This window comes from Varroa destructor, unplaced genomic scaffold, assembly GCF_002443255.2.
Source record: "Varroa destructor unplaced genomic scaffold, Vdes_3.0 BEIS01000004.1, whole genome shotgun sequence".
In the NCBI taxonomy this organism is placed as follows: domain Eukaryota; kingdom Metazoa; phylum Arthropoda; class Arachnida; order Mesostigmata; family Varroidae; genus Varroa; species Varroa destructor.
The window spans coordinates 7,626,536-7,640,544 of NW_019211457.1; the positions used below are offsets into that span (position 1 = coordinate 7,626,536).

Here is a 14,009-nt window from a genome sequence, read left to right on the forward strand (position 1 = left end):
GATAATCTTCAGTATTTTAAAAATAAGCAAACAAGAGATGATTGAAAACATAAATATGCATGTGTTATCATTTGAAAGAGATCATCGACGAGCTAAATGGATCAACTAGATAAGCGACGTAAAGCTTTTACACATTGTTGCTAGACCCTAGTGAATAGGTTGCTGGACTTTGTCCCTGATTGTTCCAAATGACCTTGAAAAACTTCATTAAGCCTAAAGTACGGCAATCGGAGTCTCTTCGATAATAGAGCAGATAAAAACCGTCTGATTTCAAAGCGCGTTAATTGTTTGAAAATTAGCTTTTATACTAATGAAAAGTAAGCAAAAAATTAGTTCTAAATGGGCTAATTGAATTTGCGTCTGGAAAAAGATCGATTCGTTTACAAAACAAAAAGTAAAAAACAAATTTTGTTTTTTCCTTCCAGTAAGCCGCGTAGCATTTCACACGAAAGACGAGAACTTGCTACTACGTTCTTCACCGAATACATTCCACATATCCAGTAAGAAAATGAATCGCTTTATTGCAGACTTTGAGAGTTTACCCCCCTTTTTAGGTTTTGTATGCTTCGTAGTGGCCAGGATTTTGCTTGCCCCCTTTTTTAAATTAACAACATGGGTTTCTACTTATGTACTGTGGTGAATAGGATCAAGTGTACCCTCATCCGAATATACAGAGCACGAACTCTGACCAAACTCAGACTTCTGTTACTTCTAGACTAAATAGTAGTCGACATACTCATCTCAGTCGTTTAGATCAGCTCAGAGTTCCTGTGGAACCGAAAGGTATGTCTGGGCATACCGTAATACAAAGTTTACCTGCGGCGTCGAGCACGCATAGATACTAGCGCGGACTACGCAGTCAAGCAGCCAAACACCCACCCACCCTCGCGACTTGCAACGATTATATATCAACGTCGAACTGTTCTTCGTTTAAACGATAGCTCAGGGAAGTATCTGAGGGAGCCGTTTCTATAGCGCAGTTTGTATGATTGCTGGCATGCGTTCGTCGCAGTTTTATTAGGGTTCGCAAAAGCCCTAGAATTGAGTCCTGGAAAGGGGATTAGTGGAGGTCTAACAACTGAGCCTGTCGGGCCTTGCTTTAAGGCATCCACGATCATAAAGACCATTATCACACAGAAAAAGATAAATGTCTCGCCGCGAAAAAAAGAGTAACGAGTGTTCGTATAACACTATCGTTCTGTTCTATTTAATTATTTACAGGGCGTAATAGGAGGCTGCCGAAAAGAAGTATCGTTGGCTAAAGAAAAAGAAAAACTAAGCCAATTGCACCGCCATAGTTCAATAGCACTTCGTAACCAAAGAGATTCTAAGTATAAAAAGATGTTGTTCATTCATTTCGTTATACAGAACCGTTCCAATTATGGTAAAGGCAATGGCCTTTTGCAGTTTCACACAAACAAAGTCAAATAGCACATACTTCTACAACTGATGATGGCCTCATGTAGCCTAGATTGTTAATATAATCATAATTAGTAATTTTACCTATACCTGTTACAAAGTAAATTGTACCTACTGCAGAGAAAACATGATCTAACCAAAAATACAGTTATAATCATTGAAGTATGATGTGAAAATGGAAATAATCATTCATTTATTGCATGTCCCGTTACATGCTTGCCGATACATACAGAGAGGCTATTCACAGGTGCCTTACATAAAACGTTGATGTTTAATTAGCCAGAGAATAGTCCCATCATCGTCTAGCTCGTTTCAAGAGCCTTTCGCCTAATACTCGCAGGTTAAGGCTGTTATAAAGGATTTCTTCGTTTTTCTTCGTTTTCAATACTGACTTCGTGCAGAACTTGCTAGAGTAGCGTTAGACTGAGTTAACTCAGGATTCACTTACTACATATTATACCTACATACATACATACACGACTAATTAATCAATGATCTGTGTCTAGAGCCCTTGAGATGGCTAGGTTTAGTCTTTAATGCGATAAAGCCTGCAGAAGTTAAGCGTACAAAACTTTAAACCAGATGACTAAACAAGATTTACGAATAGTAAAGATTAAAAGGACCCCGAAATTACTTCTTGGGCGTTCATCAAATTTAAAAGTAGGTTTTTGCAAGTTTAAAAAACCTCCTCTCCCACTTCCCCTTACTTACTATTTGCGTTTGATACACGATTTAAAATACCCTCGTCCCGATCGATTAGTGTGCTCTAACAGTGTTATGTTGTAAGCAATCTCAACTCAAAAAGATTCCTCAAATATTGATGTTGCAGATAAAAGAAAAAAAGCACACTTTCAACGCCTCAATGTACTGTGCGTTTCAGCGTAGCTAAAACGCCGGCGAAATAGTCCAGGACGGTAACATTGAAGTGGCGTATACATCTCAACATGAATCTGGAATCGGAATAAGTGGCTCCAAAAGAAAAGCCAAGGTCAGAAGTTTAATCAGATCTTCATCCAAAAAAAAGGTTATGCTTTGTGCTTGGTGGGACTGCGAGGGCCTGATCCACTGGAAATTGCTTTCTATGAACCAGACAGTTGACCGGCTTGTTTATTTGGCCCAATTGCATCGAATCTATTCAAAAGAAAAGGCCCGATAGATGAGGTCAGGCCATCCTGTTCGGGAATCAGACGACAAACATCGTCAAGCAAATCCTCCTAGACATCGAATGGGAGGCCCTGTTGCAACTCTAATATTTTCCGGATCTTCTGTTGATAAATTTTCACCTACACCATTCACTGGGCAATTAGTTTCGTAGCGATGCCTTTGACACGGATCAAGAACTTAAAACGCGGTCAGTAAATCTGTTCGAAATAAAACCGTTACCCTCTAGCGGGACGTCGAAAGATGGGGGAAAATTGTGGAACATGACAGGATGCACGAGGCACTGTGGTATGTTTAGTAGTTAATCGACAACTTCCTTTCGAGTCTAAGAATATCAAGACAAATGTATCGAAAGCTCAAAGAGTATATTGACGTTTACTAAACAACAAAGTGACAATGATGTGAAAACTAATACTAAATATAGTAATCATTTCCAACGAATCGTCGCAGTTTATGCGGGAATTAGATCTAAGACTCGCGAAGTCTGCCGCTTTGTTTGGGCTGTCATCTGTTGCTTAGACGTAGTCCGACACGCATCGTATGTATTTTCTGCGACAAGATTTACGCTAGTTGCAGCTCGTATATGGATTTCGGCGCTACAAGAAACCTGTAATGCGTCGTGGCTTTAACTTCGTAGAGATGGAAGAAAAGCCAAAAATAGTATCATCATATGATTAGGCTTATTGCATTGGCTACGATACCGTTAGACACGTTTTTATTACTTACTATGAAATTTTTTTTGTACCATCAATTGTTCATAGCATTAGTTGCAGTCTGCTAAACTCAGCGGTTTGTAAAATAACAATTTACAAATGGGTTTCGTTCAGAGTGAACATGTCTAAAAACAAACCAGCCAAACCTTCCAGTCCCCCCCCCCCCCCCCCCCCAGTATCTATAGTCTGATATAAATGAACTCTTCATATATGATGACTTCCGTACACTCTTGAGTACAGCTACCTTCAACAGTGGTTGTAAGAGGGCGCTGTTACTACGTTTCAGACCCTTCCGTGCCGGTGATGGGATGGTTGCAGTATCATTTTTGATCGAAATGGCCGTCCCTGAGCAAGTGATGTTACGCCTTAAACATTTTAGCAGAAAATTTTAAATATAATTGCGTCTTGTATTTTTTTGAACAGTGGCTAAATGAATGAAGCACATTTAAAACTAGATTAAATTTGGCTTGCGTTTACTGTTCCAGAATGGATATAGAGATCCGCTATATCTTATAGAGAAACTTTGAAAAGTTTTCGGCATCTCTATATTCATAGGACACGAATGTTGTTACCTTCTATGGGAATATTCAAAGACGCAAATAACGGTTTCATAATACACATGTATATATGTATATGTTCGACCTCATATGATTTTAACACGGGTTTAGACGAGTCGGCAATGGAGCCCGGCGCAATATCTATAATCTACCTAATCAGGCCACATTTAGACCTTAGCGAATACTGCTCTTCGTATTGGAATCACTTTCTGTTAGGGCAGGTTCGGACGTTTATTGACGAGGCAGTTCGCGCCTTCGACTCCCTAAATATTCTAGGAAATAAAAAAAAAATATGGGCACTAGTATGTAATCGAATTTTTCATGTATCCGAGTTTTGCATTGTTTAGCTCTGCCGTATTTTACTTCAACCGTAATTTGCGCACCATTTAATACGAAAAAGGCGTAGCTTGGTATTACGAAGATCGGCACAACGCATGGGCATTCAGCAATCTGGTTATGCCTAGCGTCATCGCTGGCCTAAAAGGATACTTTGTGAATCAATAGTAAGCAACAGCCGGAAAAAATACAATTCTATTATATTTTATATCATTTTCATTGTAGGAATCAGTTCCTGATAACGTACGCATAACGTATGGGGGCGACTAGGCGTACGTTATCAGGAACACCACAATTAGCAGAGATTTTAAAAAATAATCTAAGTATGAGTCGATGAAAACTTGCATGTTTATTAATGCGTAGTAACTGATAGAATTATATTATCCTGCCCTCAGCAAGCAGACGTTTATTTTGAATTTAATGCCGAATTGTTTATTAAATTATTATTAAAAGCTAATTTGTAAAGTAGAACTGAACGTCACTTGTTTATTGTAAAGTACTATTTGAAAAATTCATTAGCATGCCTTCACCCGAATAGCCCCTAGACGAAATTTCGAGATTACTACATGGAGATATTTGTTAAAAATCAATAAATATAGAATACGCTAATTAAACCACAAGTACAGTATCATCGTTATCGGTAACAGAGTATAACCCGTTGTAGACACAAATGCGTCTGGAAAAGGACGTCGATGAACGGTAGACCAGGACGCAGCTGTTGACTCCTTTTCAGCTCGCTTCGTGCTGTTGCCATAACTTAGCCGTCGGCAAGGATTGTAAAAGATTCGGTCCAAGGCTGTTCCCTTTAGGGGAATATGAAGGCTGTTCCCTTTAGGGGAATATGAAATCATTCTCATTATGCCGATTCACAGGCATTGTACGAGTTAGCTAATTGCACGTACAGAAAGCGAACCAGAACGAAATGTCCTTTACTGTACCAGTGACATATTGAGCGCTACCGGAGGCGTTTAACGGACCTTGTCATTCATGATCTAGATAGGTAGGGCGTTTTATTAATTAAGTTCCTCCTAGCTTGGGGTTGCTATCACTATTATTATTAATCGCGTTTAGCTTCACCAAATATGTCATGTTATATTGAAGCACCTGTACGACATCCAGTGAACCCACATGGATTCCTGACTTGCATCTCGTGAACCGATTTTACAAATTTTGTTCAATATCTTTATAACGTTTTAATAGTACCTATTTCTAATGAAAAGTCATTGGACATGCTCAAGAAAGTCACTTTTTTTAAACAACATTTAAATTCAGCCTTAGTCCGACTAGGTGCTTATTGCCGTTTGTTTATTATAACATCACTTTATTTTCCGTATTTGCACCATTCTCGTTCGTAACAACAGCTGTACTACCTCACCTCTGCAGAGCACCTCACTTTGTATACATTATATTGGATTAAGCCACACAGCCTCTTGGATCAGCTGGTTGTTGTCACCAGCAGGTTCGGATGGACGCGACCCGCGCACGTCTATGGGGTAACGTGCATGTATGTTATTCTGCCTAACACTGTTCATGCAACGGCAAACCATCTGACCATTAAGGTGTCGTAAACTCGCGCAAGCATCACTCGGTGTTAGCATACCACGCTGCGGCTTGCCAATCCGTCCTACCCACTGCAAGAAGTCAATCAAGACATGTTTCTCTAGTGGCACCGCGGGGGGCTGTTCTAACGAGCACCTCCCTGAAGCCTTCCCGGTATCCAGGTTTCTGATGCAATCAGAGCTTCGTTGCGTTGCACTTTCTCTCGTGCGGGACGACGAGTAGCTATCGAAGGCGAATTGGCACTTCTGACGTCCGTATAAGATGACCACCAAACAAAAGCATACGGCAAAAACGAGGAACGAAGCCTCGTTGGGGGGTAACAGTGGTGTGTATACGGAATGGGGGTCGATCAAAAAGAGGAGACCGATGTTGGTACAAAACGACTCGAATTGCACCGCATATACAGTGACAAAACAAGAACTATCAGTAAAAGTCCTTTAGAACTCAATGCAGGTAGCAAATTGGATAGAGAAAGTCGACTGCTCGAAGCAAATTTTTGATATATTTCGGAGGTGAAGGGTATTTCGTTCAACAACATGCAAAAATGAAATAGTTGTACAGTTTTGATCGCTGGATACTGAGTCTACAGGAAATTCTGCATACTTCTAGGCTCAAGCCGTTATCTGGTAATACTTGTAATATATATATATTGTGTGTATATTTCCTCAGACGCGTATATTGTGTTAACATGTACGATAAATAACTATTATGGCGTAAAAGTAAGTAAAGTACATACGGACTGACAATGCTTAACTTGCTCATGTAAAAATCAAATCTTGCAGCCACTTCCCGGAGTAGACATTGTCTTACTGTAACACTAATAAAAGAAACGTTTGAGTTATCAAGGCTGCTACTGCTATAATCGAGGATCGCTTTAGAGGGCTGATCTTTAGCTCTTTAAAATCTTTAGAAACGAAGTGTACCTGTGCCCGAACTCGAACTCGTTGTTTGCTTAGCAAATATCAACAAAACACATGACATCAGTTCACGAAAAGCAAATACCGGTGTGCAAATCTAGCGTTTATGTGGTAACAACAGCACAGAACAAGATTAAAGGTTTGCTTTCCAATCCTGTCAATTTCATCTATTTACCATTTCTGCAATTTAATGGTACGATCGATATAACTTGACTTATTACAGATGACTCTCAGCAGGGTAGCAACGCTGGGCCCTCAGATAACGATAGACGGTGGAATATACACGCTATACTTTAAGAAAGGTAAGAGGAGAATGCGTGTCAAATGGGCGGCCAATCTGTGGACAATGTCACCCCGACTGTATTAAACGGATTCAGTGTTTTCTTATGGAAAATTTGAAGACAATTTGGAAAATCGGTATTATGGATGCCCCTAACATGATTACAATTCTGTATGTAGTAGCATTAAGAGCAGAATTTCTGGCCATAAAACGAACCTTATTTTTACTTTCGTAATATATTAAAAAAGCGAGCTATTCTACAACTGTCAGCTAAAAGCTACCTAATAAATACGACTTCTTGTAGAAACACTTCGGGTATCTCGATGCCAATTACGTTTGCGTAATCAACTTGTTTCAATCACGAACCGATGCTAAGTTACTGAATTAGTCTTGAGAAGGTCATCGCTCAAGTACATCCAAGAGTAAAACACACACTAAGCCTCACTTAGGAGCACCAAGGTGATATTCGACATCTCCAGCACCTTCTCTGAAAATGTCCTGCCACGATAGACTCTTTTACAGGTACATAGAATTATTCCGCGTTCAAAATTTTCCTCCACCGTTGGACAGTGTACGAGGTCACTTTACCACATAAGCTATATTTACCTTGGAGGAAAAACTGGAGAAGTAGCGTTTATATTCACTGCTAGCGGACCTCAGAGTTCACAGCCTTAGTTTAATTCATGGAACTTGCCGACCTCCAAGCCTGTTCGGCAGTAGGCTGCCATGTAAAACCCACTGAAAAATATATATAACGATGTGTAGCCTAACTGCAGACCACCCGCCCGCGTATGCCCCTTTACTTCTTTTGAACAAGGCGAACGTATAGGCAGTAGTTCTGATCTTTGTTATGCATTGGCTTTTGCTGTAAGCGATAGGTGCTTCCACCAGTGCAAAAGAGGAGCTGGTAGGCATAGTCGTTTAACGTCCTGATTCGGCAAGAAAGATTTATGGAAAGGGGTCCCGCAACAAAACGCGTGACAGCAAGGCCATCTGCCACAGTGACGAAAAATTGATGCTTGGACGAACTATACTAAAAAAATTCAAAGAGGAGTAAAGCATAGGGGAAGGCTATATATGGGAAAACTAAGCGTTTTTGATTTTGCTATCGTCTGCAGTACCGGACTTGAAATTCAAAGCATTTATTTATATGGCTTTATATCAAGATGAATAAAATAAATTACCGTTGTCATTCTAGTCCTTTCTATATGTCCATTCTAGTCCTATATATATATATATATATATATATACATATATATATACATATATATATATATATATATAGCATTTAATGCCTTACTTGATTAATACTAAATAAGCAAAGTAATTTGTTTTGGACGGAACTGTTTAAATCGAAAATTATACGTACATTGTCAGTTAGGTTTGCGTCATATTTACACGCTTTAGATGCACTGGCATATGACTACATTGGGACAGTTTGTTACCAAATCTCAGGCAATAGCGTTACACATATGTGATACGACACTCAACGGAACGACTAATCTATCACAGCGGTTTAATTATATTACGAACTAATACGGTCCACGCAAGTCATATTTTTATTTTTTCAATTATACAATATTATATGTAGACATTTTTTTTCCAGGAAAGTGGTCAATTCGAAAATCTAATATGGCCCTGCAGTTTTTATTGGGCCCGACATTTCTGCAAAATTGGCTGAATTTGAATAGCTGCTTCATTGGCTCGCTGTAGCTTCTGCGAAATTTCTGTGTTTTCTAAGGCATGACTTTTATATCTATGTGTATATATATGGTGCGACGTCTAAATCTGAATACACTTTGATGGGCCTGCATCCGTTATTTTTGGTACAAAACGAGCCCGTTTTTTTCTCTCGTATAAAACAACAAACTCATCATGGATAAAAACGTCAATATCGGAGCAATAAAGCACCATTATCCGATTTCTTCGTGTCAGGAAAAGCGTCAGCAAAACTAAAAATTTCAATTTTTTTTTCAAACTCAACAGTGTACTTCGCTGCCAGTTTTCACTTCCGCGGCTGCTGAAAAATTCAAGGAAGATGAAGAAGCTTACGAGTCGCAACGAATCTCAGCAGGATTTGTAAGCTTAAAAGTAAGTTTTACTTAAAAGTTCAAAAAGCGATTTTGGTACACTCGATTTTTTTGCACGGAAATTAGCAGTCTTTTGGAGAGGGGTTATTAAGGACCAATTGTAATAGTCCAAATAATAGACTTTGTCTTCTTTTTGTATATTTCAGACTTAATTTAACTTAAATTTAATAGATAAATTTATTGCATATTTGGGGGTTTTGTTTTGCTATTAACCCAAAATATAACGCTGCTAGAATGTTTTGTTCATATCGTATCTGAGCGACACTTGAGCGAGTTCACCCCCCCCCCCCCCCTACCGATATCGTCTGAGCCACAGTTACCATTATAAGGTTATTTGCAGATCAAAAAAGGGGCATTTAGAAAATGACTAGTGAGTGGTTTAGATATTGAATGGAAAATGTATGTGCGATGGATGGTGGGCATATTGGATATGCATAACTGTCAGGAATGAGTTCCAGCAATATCCGCTTCTGTTCAGGTACAGTCTTGAGAATAAAACATGACAAAACTTCTAAAGTTTGGGCATCGCACCCTGTGTATGTAGATACGAAGAGCCCACTTTTCGAGTTCGAATTCAATATACCATTTTGTGATCCAAACAAGGCAATGACAACATCAAGAGACAGCTCTCTAACGCTATATAATCTACATAATATGGCCATCGCCAAACAAAACAGATATACTTATGTATATTAGGATGCCAAACAGGCAATCGCCGGCTTTTTTTAGTATTTTCCTTTTTGAACTTTTCGTGTGTTGGTAGCTAGGGGGTTATAAACCCCTTTCATCGCCTTACTGGCATTACAACAGTTCAGTCTGAGTTCTAACTTAAACGATAGGTACGTCGGATGCCTAAAGGCAACAGCATTTACGCCATTTCCTACTTGTTTGTCGTAGGCTGTTGTCAAAATTTGAAATAAATGTGGTGCGCATGATGTGGACCTTACAGCTGAAAGTACTACTCAAAAATAACTTACAATAAAATAAATCCAATAATAACATTTTCGATATAGAAAGTACACTGTACTCAACTTGTCGAATGCCATCTTGAATCATCTAACACAAAAATTGGTTAAAACAGTCCTTACATTATGCGGAAGAAATTTCCTGACCTACTTTTGCGGCCACGTTTTAACCCCGCCAAAAGGTTGATGTCGTGAATTTGCTTTTTTTTTTTTTCATTAGGTTTAGACATCATTGGCGTCTAAATTCGAGGCAAAATGTTCGTGATCCGATAAAGTGATACATGGAATAGCCAAGCAAGAAGAGGAAAGTGCCCGCTAACTGTATAATGCTTGACCAGTGGCAAAAGAAAAACGAAGGAGGTCATTATCTGTACCAGTTTAATAAAATATATAGTAAATAATGGTACACTCGTATTCAAGTTGGATATTTACAAATTGCCCACGATAAAAAACACGTGTTACACCAGCTGACCTGGTCTAAACCGCGTATAGAATAGTCGTTACGTCTTCTGCTAAAATGTTAATTAAGAATATGTTGCGAATTACGTGTTATTCATACGCTCTATTTCTTATGAATGGACCGTCTCGAGCCGAAAAAAAGAGGCCCGAGAGGGAAGTTCAAAGTCTGAGTTCCGTCGGCTTCTAACTTCAACACAGAAAACGAATGCACGCATTATTGCCGAGGACGGGTAAGGTCGTAAAAATGAGATAGAAGGGCAACGAGTATATATGTTCTTCAACGTTTAAGTCAAATATTCTTCTCACACTATAATTGATATGACATCTCCTAGTTCAATATAAAATCGCCGTCTACTCTGAGCGTCTACCCTTGTAGATCAACCAATTAGCACAGAAAACTAATCAGAAACTGAGGGCATGCTAATTACTCTCTTAAGTGATACCACAAGAAAACCAACGGATAATTAGCATCTTAACCAACACGACCATGAACAGGAAATATCGTCCAGCTTGTGCGAAATGAGTAATCTATAGAGCCCAGCTGAGGTCATAAGACAGCGACACTGGCGTCAGCTGTGAGTCGAGCAACAAACGCAGAGTTCCTTCTATGCCCGACAAGCATACGGCGGCTATTGCAAAAGATTAATACTGTATTTAAAATCAAGTAGAACTTCGAATATAGAGTTAGACATGGACATTAATGATAGGTTTGTGCTGCCAGCTGGGTTCAGCCACTGCTACCATAGCCCAGTGAAAGCGGCAAGATACCGTTAAACAGATAAGAAATATTGCCTCATTTACCCCACTGAAAACGCAACCACTAATGAATGTTTTTCATTATATGTTTATTATTATATCAGTTTGATTTATAGATAAATACCAGGAGAACGAAAAGTCAAGCGATCCTTTTTACTAGTCCCTCATATCATCCCTCTTCCCAGCACCGCAAACACAACAAGACTCAGTCGATCGCGGCTCGGATTAGAGATTCACGAAGACGTCCATAGGCATTTTAATACCCAACTGGATATAGATCATCCGCGGGTTGTCATTTAACTCATCTCTATCAACTCACCATGTTCCTCTAATCAATATTAATTATTTCTGTTATTCTAGGCCTCCAATAATGTTCAGCGGCCGCCTCGCCTCTATAGGTACAATCCTTAGACTAGACCGCATATTTTGCATTTCTTGCCGGTTGTGGGTAACGCTCAAATATTTCTCAACAGATGTATACGAGTTAAATTGAAGTCCAGAATTTGAGGTACTTTCTTTTGATTCCTCAATGCATACCAGATTTTTTTAAGTCACTGTTAAATCGGTGTTAGCAATAAATTCGCTATAATTTCGTTCATTCTATGCCTCAGCCCCTAGAAAAGTTTCTTGTAGCGTAAATTTTATATATATATATATATCGCCTTCACAGACATATATACCGGCTTCAAACAGTCAAGCATGACTTGCATACGTATGCTGTATCTGCAAGAAGTCTCAGCGAACGCGAAGAGAAGTGCCCGCTCGCATATAAGCTACAGGCCCCGTTATCTGATGAGGAGTGGAATTCATGTGGTCATCTAAACGATCTGTATTATGAACTAACGAGATCGAGCCCTGATTTACCCGCAAAGAGACTACATATTTTGAAGCTTCTTGAGAGGGAAGTAAAGACATCGCCTGGACTCGGATACATCGTGCTCTCTCTATACCTCCGAAATACTTTTCCCACCCTCTTCAAAGCTTACCTTCTTAAAACAGGCACTTCTGTTTTTCTCACTGCTGTTACCCCCAACCCGTCTGCCCGCCCACATCACTATTGCCAGGTGGCACTGATCGCTGATTTGCTGCACGAAACGATTTGCTCGACTAGCTAGCAGGCGTCTGCAGCCGCAAGGACTGGCGACAATAATGGCGACAGCAGCAGCTACGTTCAAGGCACAGACAGCCGGCGATTTGTGCTTGGAACAAGCCGACTTTGTTTTGGTTTCGTCCAGGATGCCATAATACGCGGACAGGCCTGAACGAAAGATATGGAGAACGATAAAGAAGGACTTCCAGGGACCTTCCGCCAACCACGATGAGCTAGCGATCAGGGTTTCTCGGCCTGGCTCCGTTCCTCTCCCCTAATCCTTCAGAACAGAGCGAAGTCTCTGGGATTCCCTTGGCGACGACTCTTTCGACTTGGCAAGGCTTTTTCGAGTAGCAGATGTCACCAAATTGCACCAAATGGAACTTGCCTTTGTGGCATGGCTCTGCGTTTCCTTGTTTCGTCGTTCCACAACAAGACAAAAATCTACACAACGCTACCAAAAGTCTCTACGATACGATTACCATGGTTTGCTTCGGCGCGTCTACTGCTGGCTTACTGACACACATATACACACAGCCATCAATATTTGCTACACCTTGTTTGAAATATCTTGGCATTAATACAACGTCTAGAGCTAATGCCAGGACTAATGCGGCTGCCAAGACGAAACCGCCGGCATCGCCGGTGCAGGGCGGAGAATGTGACACAAGAGGGGAAGGGAAATCATGTTTCAAAAAACGTCAAGCACGTTGGAAAAAATGGGCTTGGAAAAGATTTAATTTCGAGCATCCCAAAAAGACGTAGTACGGAACATTATTCAAAATTAGAAAGAAACAAATATGGATAAACTTGAAAAAAAAAGGTGAATTTTTACTAAAACACCGTAACTTTTACTGCCGCTTGTGGCGGTTCTTAGAAATAAATAAAGTAACGATTAGTGAACTATATTTCATAGATCTATATTTTTTATTTTACTTACACTGTGACACTTCATAAAACTTTCTCAATGGTACACAGATCTACATGTACTTTTATCACATCTTCTTTGTAAAACTAGACAGTGATCGATTTTTTTTTTATATAATCTCGTTCTTGTGGAGCTGTTTTTATATATAGCTTGAACATGTCTTTTCTCGATATATGAAAGCTAAACTGTAGTATAAGCATTCTTGTTTTTTTTTTTTAAACTGACTGCGACACTGAAAAATATTTTATACTGTAAGCCAAAAATATGCTAAATCATCATCATACCTTTTGACGCAACTTTTTTAGAAGGATTTGGCGGTTCCCATTTAAGCGGAAGTGGAATCTCGGAAAGTCACGAGGGGTGCTGCTTCGCTGGTAATTTTACGACTCTGATCGTTTAATTGCGTCGTAAATAATCCTAAACGGGTTGAATCAGTGTGTACTTTCTATACTGTAGAGAGCGGAATACACTATCCACATTATCCTCTTTACGTTTTATAGGTCTTAAGCATATTTTCCGTGTCTCTGCGGTAGCGAGATAATTTCATCCATTATCATTGAAGAAGGATAAAGTAAATATACCGTTTTTAAATGGTTTATTATACTATAATGTATCACCAACCGTGGCTCGTTTTTGACGCGATCTATCCGTTACACGAGTGACACAAACTGAGGTTAAATGACTAAGTCGACCTTGAATTAGCGTACTGTACAAAGATATCGAGAGTGTCTAGCCTTCTAAATTGACTTATGTAGGTTTGACACGTTACATTCAGGTT

The 14,009-nt window shown here is 39.5% G+C and overlaps 2 long non-coding RNA genes across 10 annotated transcripts in view; one reads left to right on the forward strand and one right to left on the reverse strand.

Annotated features, from left to right (window-relative positions):
• The window catches only part of LOC147755795 (uncharacterized), a 41,096-nt gene that overhangs the window by 18,690 nt on the left and 8,397 nt on the right, over nt 1-14,009 (reverse strand). The window lies entirely within an intron of this gene.
• Nucleotides 5,646-13,200, forward strand: LOC111249257 (uncharacterized). Of its 7 annotated transcripts, none has more exons than XR_015326868.1 (7): nt 6,514-6,750; nt 6,887-6,965; nt 7,248-7,465; nt 8,930-9,034; nt 10,219-10,358; nt 11,318-11,501; nt 11,884-13,200. It is a non-coding gene; the product is annotated as an uncharacterized LOC111249257 (long non-coding RNA). The 7 variants fall into 7 exon arrangements; XR_002672851.2 differs by having other exon boundaries at nt 6,563-6,802; XR_015326871.1 differs by lacking the exons at nt 6,514-6,750; nt 7,248-7,465 and adding an exon at nt 5,646-6,372.